Source organism: Cyrtonyx montezumae, unplaced genomic scaffold, assembly GCF_038088225.1.
Source record: "Cyrtonyx montezumae isolate F1298 unplaced genomic scaffold, pur_monq_1.0 scaffold_0, whole genome shotgun sequence".
Classification (NCBI taxonomy): Eukaryota; Metazoa; Chordata; class Aves; order Galliformes; family Odontophoridae; genus Cyrtonyx; species Cyrtonyx montezumae.
In genome coordinates, this window is record NW_027071824.1 from 33,978,469 (window position 1) to 33,987,359 (window position 8,891).

General features: G+C 41.5%; 1 protein-coding gene across 1 annotated transcript in view; it reads left to right on the plus strand.

Moving 5' to 3' along the window:
• Positions 1 to 8,891, plus strand: part of PLEKHG1 (pleckstrin homology and RhoGEF domain containing G1) — a 521,486-nt gene that overhangs the window by 301,478 nt on the left and 211,117 nt on the right. The gene's annotated exons all lie outside the window — the stretch shown is intronic.

Below are 8,891 nucleotides of genomic sequence, written 5' to 3' on the forward strand. Positions count from 1 at the left end.
ACATTTCAGTAAAGTGGCCTTCAACTGAAGTTGGGCTCACTGTAACTGTGGCCTCAAGCACAGCTTGATTACTCACAGCTTTGCATGTTTCATTCTCTAAGTGCCATTTTTCTAAAGGTAAAACATCTGTCTTTTTTTCTCCTGTAGGTCCTTTCAATTCATAATGAAGGACCTCAAGTCCTTCTTGAAGCCTCCTTGAGAAGAATTCTCTTTTTAATGATTTCCCCCCCTCTGGCCCCCAACATAAATAAATGGGGAAACAGGGAGAGTTCTTGCTTTTCCTCTTGCCTACCAACATCTAACCTTATCTGAGCTCAGCAATCAGAATATATTCAAGAATCAAGGACGTAGAAAACATTCAAGTTCTTAACACCCTTAAAAATTTTCCAGGCTGTTTAATATTGTGTGATTACCTGAAGGAAATCTCCAGACCCAGAAGCTGGGATTGTAGGGTATTCCAGCCCTTCCCCAATTGTCATTTCTGAGCTCACCTTTCACTTGAACAAGCCTGGGCAAGGAAGAAAGACAGCACTGGAAGAAGCCTTCAAGTTATTCCTAGTTTTGAGACTAAATCAGTAGGAGGGGTGGGTGTAAGCATAGTAGCTTTCTGTGCTGCTGGAGCAGCTGGCCAGCCTGCTGGGGTGCTCCCTGGGCCCACATTAGACTCCAGAGATATCACTTCTTGCAGTAGCCACCTCATCTTGTACCTTGTACCTTTGCCTTAGAATCCCTTTTAAGGTTTTTTTTTTTCCTTCTGGAGGAAGAAGATAGGTTGCTGCTGCTCAGCAGAAACTAGATCTCTTCCAATTACAGCTGCTCTCACAGAAGATTTGCCTGGTGATAATTTTTTTTTCCCCATGAAGGTCATGAAAAAGGAAACAGAAGTACCAAGTGAGCTCAGCTTTAAGGGTAGCCTCTGTGGTATCTCTCCTTTTGCACTGGAAGCATGCAGATAGGAAAAAAAAAATCTTCCTTTTTGTCATTTCTTGCTGCAGTATACTGTCACCCCTGCCTGGCATACTGATTTGCTGGAGAATTTAGCCAGCAACACAGAGGAAAAATCATTAAGTACAAGCAGGCCTTGCTCAGTACTGTATTATGACTGGACTTCTCTTGCCACCTCATATTCTTTCTCTTTTTCCCTCACAGATATAAAAACCCTTCTTGTAAGAAATGGTGTCATGTTTCAACAGTGATACCTGCTTCTTTTCTCTCTTCAACCTTCAGAAAAGGAGAAGGGCTGGAATGGAGCTCACCAATCATCTCTTGGACATGTTAGCAGTCTTCCTTGTCCTTATACACACTGCAGTCTTTTCTCAGAATGTTTTTGCATCCTTGAGATGGTATGTTGCACTGCTGGGATTTCCCAATTGTAAAGTGGTGTGGTTTGTTTTTTTTCCTGTCCAGCCTGAACTGTGCATGAAGCCTTACTTCTGATGCTGAGCCTTGCAGTCATGAAAAAGAAGCCCAAGAGTTGTGAGCCATTATAACTGTCTGTGTTCTTACTTCTGAACCTGCAAGGTGCATCTGAGCTTCTCTCTGCTCTGAGGATAAACTACAGACTTTTAATAATGGGCAGCTGAAAGAGAATTATAAAATGCTTGGGGAAAGAGCAGATCTAATACAAACCTCAGATGTGAGTTGAGCTTTCAGCATTTTTGTGCATTATTGTGGGATGAGACATTTTTGGTGCTTTCAGAAGATGATGCTGTTGTTGCAGAGCTTGACCTGTAAGTTCACCTTGTCCAGAGTGTTGTTCCTGAGAGTGTTTATAGATGAAGACTTGGGGAAAAAGTTGATCCAGACAATTCTGTGTGATGCTTGGTGTCCTCTCAGCCTTTTCCTTTCTGAACTCAGACTTCGTGTCTGCATTTGGTCCCTGGGGACTTCTGTGAGGGAGGATATGTTCTCTTGAACTGTTGCTTCCACTTCATTGAGAAAATGTTGCTGTTCCCTAGCTGCAGCATGGCCTTCCTGGGATGTTTAGTTTTTTTCTATTCTTTCTATATTAATTTTGGAAATCAAGATACTCTACATCAATTATATTTTACTTATCCATGAATTTATTTTTCATTCTCCAGAGCTACAGGGAGAGAAAGATTCTTCCCATTGTCAAAACAGTGCCCTGTCAGAGGTTTACTTTTTTCTGGACCATCTGTACATAGACTTCTGGAGCCACCTTAGTGCTGTAAATCCATGCTTTCAGGTATACTGATGACCAGAAGGAGTTTTCTGAGGTCTGGAAGTGTAGTGAGGATGGTAAAAGAAGATAGGCCTTGTGAAATGCAGGTCAGCAGGTCTGAGCTGGCACAGAGGCAGATTGCCTTCCATGTAAGTGGTAGTTAGAAAGTGCTGGAATACAGTTATCCCTTATGTTGAACTATGTCTCTAATTTCAGTTTCCATGTGGAAGTTACTTTCAGAGGGAAGTGATTTGAGCAGTTTTACTCAGTACTGTGAAATAAATCACAGCCATCTGTGGAACCATGTTCTCTCACCTGCAGTGAGGATTGTCCAGCCACATCTAGCAGACCCATTTGCATCAGTAATTACCTGTCATTTCCTGCAAATCCAATTACTTTGAATTAGAATTTGAAATTACTTTACAATTACTGTAACACACTTGTTAGTACGAGAGTAAGCAGTGTTTTCACCATTCCACCTTTACAGTGTTAAGAGCCTCTGCTCCTTTTTAAGAGAGCAACTATTTCTGGTATGCTTTGAGATGCACAGTATGTGCAAAGTCACCAACCTTATTTGCTTCATGCTGCTGACTACAACTGGAGCTGGTGATGTTGCTCTTGTGAGAGAAAAATTAATTTGCTTCTTAAACTCTATATAATGTGCTCGTAACAGTAAATAGCCATATATGGAATTTCTAAATTGCCAGTATGGATTATTCCACTTCTATTGAACTGTATTTCCTAAAAAATATTTTCTGAAAATTTATTGACCCTGAATTACCTCATCTCTTGTGTAAGAGACAGATGATCAAAGACATTCTTTCTATCCACCTGAAACACACTGAATAATAGAAGAAATCATATGTAACAATGAAGATAGGGCATCCTGTTTTATAGTTATGTCACTGGGACTTTGACTGTTATTCTACTTCAATGCCTTGGAGAAAATAAATGTGCTCATGCTCATTACTTCTTGTACACCAGACCTTGCATGTAGTGTAAATGACTTCCCAGCTTTCAGGCATGATTTCACACTCAAAGGCTTAATAGGAGTGTCTGCTTGGAGGAGTTAGTGCCCTGTAAACTGCTAATAGGAGTCAGTGAATCCTGATTGATTCAGCAGCCAGAGAATATTTGATGTTTAAGATCATAAAGTATTATGAGAAAATACATTAATTTTACTGCCTGCTGCCTGGAAAAAGGATAGATTTTGTTAAAAGGAAGACTAAAAACTTGTTTTTGCTTATAGAGGACAGAGCACAATTTAAAAGCACAATGATATAGTATACTAAACTGGAACTGACAAGTAATGAAACAAGGTCAAGACTCTTACTACCTTTAACCTTGCTGCAGCTGGTGGCAGTGTGATGCACTAAGCAGTAATGCCGTGGAAATATTCAGACAAATACAGCTGTAAAGTGAGGGTTTGGAATGAGGTGAGCATTTTTGTCACATTTGTTGCTGGAACATTGGAAAAACATTAAGAATAATCCCTATTGAAACCAACAGAAGTCTCCAAATTAATGGTGGCAACAGAACTTAAATGATGGGTTTTGTCTTACCCTTGAGCATCACTGCTTGCTTACCCTATCAAGTTATGGGGTGGATGTGATGGGGAACCAGCAGCAGGAGAGGCATTTCACTGGTGCTATCCTGCTCCAAGGCCCTCTACCAGCATAGAGAAGGGCCCTGTGATGTCACCTTTATCAGACTACTGAACAGGAAGACCACCAGTGAAAGGGTTGAGGTAATTCAAGTCTTCATCTTCTGAAGGGAAGACCAACATATTTTTACAGTCTGCAGGAAACACTTAATGTGAGAGGACCTGGTTTTAAGCAGAAGAGCTTTTTGCACTGTCTGAAATGTTTTGTGCCACTGTTGCCAGGATGATGGGACAGATGGACTAGTGCTTGAGTCTGTCCCTGTGGCATCTGTTTGGAGTTTCTTCACATAGCTTTTCTGGGTGATTAAATCCCTGCACCTTCTCTACCAGGAACAATGCAAGGCTAAGAGTGGGAAGGACAGGGCTGTACAGTATGTCTAGACTGTTAAATGGTTAACAGCAGAGCTCTTGTGATTAAGCCGCAGCAGCATAATGCTAGCTCTGTCCTCATCTGACACTTCCCTGCTGCTCAGAAGGAACCACTAGGGAAATATGTTTTCACAGGTTGTTGGCTGCACATCCACATCCCTCAGAGCCTTGTGCGATGAGGAATGGGTTGAGGAAGGAGATATAACTGAGTGCTGGTCACATACATGCTGTTTTTGCTGTCAGCGCAACCCCAAAGGCAGCTGGCGCTCGGTGTGAGGTAAAGCTACTTGGGGGTCACCTCAATTAACAGCAGGGCTAAGACAGGGCCCTGCCTGGCTTCACAGATAAAGCTCAGCTACTTTTTCATTTACTGAGAGGAACCTGACTAAAATGAGTAATTGGGCTCTTAAGCTACAAAAATCCTCTGGCAAACTGCTGAAGCAAAATCCTCACTGTGATTCCCTCATGGCAGTGTGCTATGTGCTTTTGTGGTTAGCAGTTGGGGGGGGAGAGCTCCATAGCTCAGGAAAAGCAGTATATAGTTCCTACTACTTCTTTAATTTTGGAGTAAAATTACACTGAAAAGCAAATGCTTGTGGTCAATATTGAAAAATGAGCTTACTTATCTTTTTGAATGCAGAGAAGTTTCTGGCATTGATTAGCTGTAATGGACTGCAGTGTATGGATTGCAAGGTAAGATATGATTGATTGCTGGTGGGAAGATGCTTGGTTTAAAGGCAGCATCCCAGTGACCTATGGAAGAGCTTCAACAATAAATGCAAAGCTGTCCCATACTAAACCTACTGTGGAATAAACAGGGGCCCTGTTGCTGCTGCAAGACAATCTGGGAGCATCACAGACTCAGCAGCTTGGCATGTCACTGTGTTGGTTAGTAACAACAGAGGCCACAGCAACATGGTGAGGTGAGGGTAATTGTGCTGGCAGAATGCCTGGATCTCTGAGTTTACACATTAATAGGCCATGTCATATCTTCTAGATATATCCATTTGTAAATTTTAAACTAAAATAACCTCTACGGAATCTGAGTCTCTGTTCGTACCAGTGGTTGCAGCCATAATGCGTTTTGAATGTGAGGATCTCTGGGTCTTTCAGAATAGTCATTACTGTTCTGTAGAGTGAATGGTCTGAACAGTTACGGGATTTTGGAGTAAGTATGACTGTGGGATATAGTTCTGCAGACCAGACAGAGAAAGCAGCAGCTTGCTTCCCCAGGAGGGAGAATGGTAAATGTTATTTACCCCTTGGCAACCTGTCATGTGGTGGCACTGCAGCCCAAGAGGAGAGATTTTCTGGTTAGCAGTGTCACAGGTTATGAAGTAAATGTTCATGCATTGGGGAAAAGCAGCAGTAGAGAACGTGAAGTCTTAGATCAGAGATTAGGGGATATTTCTTCCTGGGGGTAGATCTTTGTTCTTTTTGTCAATGTTTTGTCTGTAGGCTTGGGAATGCTCTTTAACTCGGGGTGGTGAGGAGGCTGGTGCGCTAGATCCCTCAGCATGCTGGTCCCATCAGAGTCTCTGTTGAGCATGCTGACCTAATCACCTGGCTATCCCACTCTCCTCTGATACCAAGGTACTTCATATAAACCAACACTCTAAAAATGTCTCCTATGTTGCCTGAGGTTTACTGCTCAGCATCCATGCTGATCAAGACTGTGTGTGTAGGAGCGTGGCCACGTTCACTTCCTGCCTTTCCTGTGAGCAACAAATGCTGGAGCAAAGAAGAGAGAAATCCTCGATGCAGCTGAACCAGTCACAGTTAATGTTGGGCCATTGGTGCTACTGGTAATATGGTAGGGAGAGTTTTGTTTGGAGGCATTTCCAGGGTGGCCAGTCTGCAATTCAGGTGGAACTGCAAATTGAAAGGTGAGATAAGTTGGAGGGGGATGGGCAGACCCACTCATAGAAGAGAAGAGGCTGCAAATGCCCTCTGTGGTGAGGACAGCACTTCAGCCTCGTGATAGATTTCCGGAGGAGGCTGATGAAGATGAAACTATCATTCAAAGCATTTAAAAAAGGAAAAAAAAGCCTCCACCACCACCAAAAACCCTTTGAACGTTGCTCTTCATAATTATATAGGAATTGAAGGCTTCCTTCTCTTTCATAGCTAGAAACTGCTTTCCTAGATGAAGTTTTTAGAGGCTCAGATGTAATCAGCTAAGGAACTCTTCAAACAAGCTTGCTGTGTTTTGATTTGGCGCAAATAAGAAGCGAAGTAATAGAAATAGCTATTCCAAGAATAGCTAGGGCTTTGAAATGCTGATTTTAAATGCTGCATGCTGCCATTTGGCTGTCCCATCATAATAATATGGAATGAAATACAACTTTCCTCTCTGTAAGCATGCACGTAAAAATACTTATAAACAAATGGAAATTAAAAAATCACCTTTTTGTTGTTTTATTCTTTTCCTTTTTTTATGTATTTCCTCTACTTCTTTACATCCAAATGGCATAAGAAATATTGCTTTTGTAAGCTACAAAAGGTATCCAGTTAATATTTTTCTACTGCTAACAGTTACTGGATTTCACATCGCCATTTGAGAAGTCTGCTCATGTAGGGCATTGCTATAAATTCACTATAAATGCTTATTCTCCTGTGCTGTGAGCTGATGATGAGGAGAGGTCTGGGATGACACCCTGTGCTATGATCAGTAGCACGGGTCCAGCATGTACAAATGTACCAGTGTCAGCATGTGGTTGGACCTACATGATTTAAGTTACTTTCTGAAATCACACAACTTTTTAGGACCACTATTGTTCCCTTAGGTATGAGTAATGATTTGTCTGGTAACACAGATCCTAATAAATTGATTATTTTATTGGGAAAGGTATTAATGAATATTGTCTACTGATAGGTTATTTCTTCTGCCCTGCAACTGAAGGGCGCTATACTGAAGGCAAATGGAAAGAATTACTCTATTGCATTGTTGTCTCATGCTTTCATTGCTATGGGGTGTAATTGCATTAGCTTCTGTACTGTTAGATTTCAAAAGGCTAGTTCATAAGCAGTAATAACATTTGTGGCAATCTGAGCTAAGTTAATGAAAAAGATAATCAAATCTAATGCTACCGGGCATGATATCTGATATCTCTAGGGGGTCATGAAGAGATCACACAGCTGACTCGGGGAAGGGAAGGAGGTATTTGTATAGGGACGTGCAGAAGAGGCAAGACACAGCAGAAGACTGAGGGTCACCTTGCTCAGAAGCGCTGAGAGCTGGTTGCTGATGGAGGCAGGAGGGTATGTGCTAGACATATCACAGGGATGAAGATGCTTATCAAGCTAATGATATTTTTAGTAATGCCAATGGTGACGTATAAGTTTCAGCTGATCCCAGACATTTGTCTCTGATTGGGAAATTGAATTAAATAGTTTGTGTATGCTTTAGCCTTGCCCATAGCAGATATGTAGTGAGTTGGTGGCTGATGATGGATGGCATTTGAATAGGATTTTTTTGTTTTGTTTCTCAGAAAACCTCAACTCCATTCTGGAACTTACTTCTGTGCCTGATGCCAACAGAAACAATTTTGCACTTTTAAGACTGTTCCCAATGTTTAAGTTCTGCTTATAATTATGTATGGAGCAAGTTGTCTGTATGGACATCCATTGCCACATTTTGTTGTGTGATGGTCCTAACAATGGCATGTGCACTGACCAGTATAAGAAATAATGCACGCTTTCCTTCTAGTTGTGCAACTGATAATGTTCAGCATGCTATGGTAACTCTAGATAGCACATTAAAAGCACAAGTCTGTGAGACAAAGCACCTGTATTTGTTGTACTTACCACCCCCATCCTACTCCGCTCTCCTGTATATTGTTAGCATTCTTTTTCTGCTAATCATCCTGTGCTATAGCCTGTGTTTATCCATAGCCAAATGTAGAAGATGAGCTAAAGTGAGGAGGCTGAGGACTGCACAAAGAGCTCTCTCCTTCCATATATCATCACAAGTTGAAGTTATAAAAAAAAAATGTATTGTTAGAAAAACACAGATAGGAAAGAGTGTGGGTACAGATGATTTTTTCTGCCAGGCTATGCACCATCTCCATCTCTTATACCTGTCTTTGTGTAGTCTGCACTCACCCCGTAAGACAACATGTTCACTGATAATTCGAGCACTTATAGTCTGTCTTTCCATTTACATCTTTTGCCTGTGTTAGATGGATTCATGTAAGAATTCAGCAACAGTCTTGTCCTTGCCTCTTAATAATGTCCTAAGGCTCCCCAACGCAGGTTGAGAGGGATGTGCTGAGATCGTGGCAATGATAGAATGAAACAGGGGAGACACATCCAAAGGGGAGGCTGAGCTGTGGAACTCAGAGCTCAAGTCTGGGTGCTGGAAGGTGCCTTTGCTCCCACTTAATGCAATTACAACAGGATGTTGAAATAGCAGTGTCAGTCAATCCCACCATCCTCGGAAGGAGAGACACACTTGCTTAGAACAGAGCTAATGCACTGCACTACCGTGCTTGTGTATTCTTGCAGCCTATGGATGACATTTGCTCTTTACACATGTTTACTTTGAGAAAAATAAAGGGCTGTATTTGATACCTGAATACATTCTTTTTTCCAGAACAACAACTAAGAACAGAACTTAATAGGAAATGAAAAAATCATATGGTCCAAAAGCTCTTGAATAATGGTCTGTATCTTTTA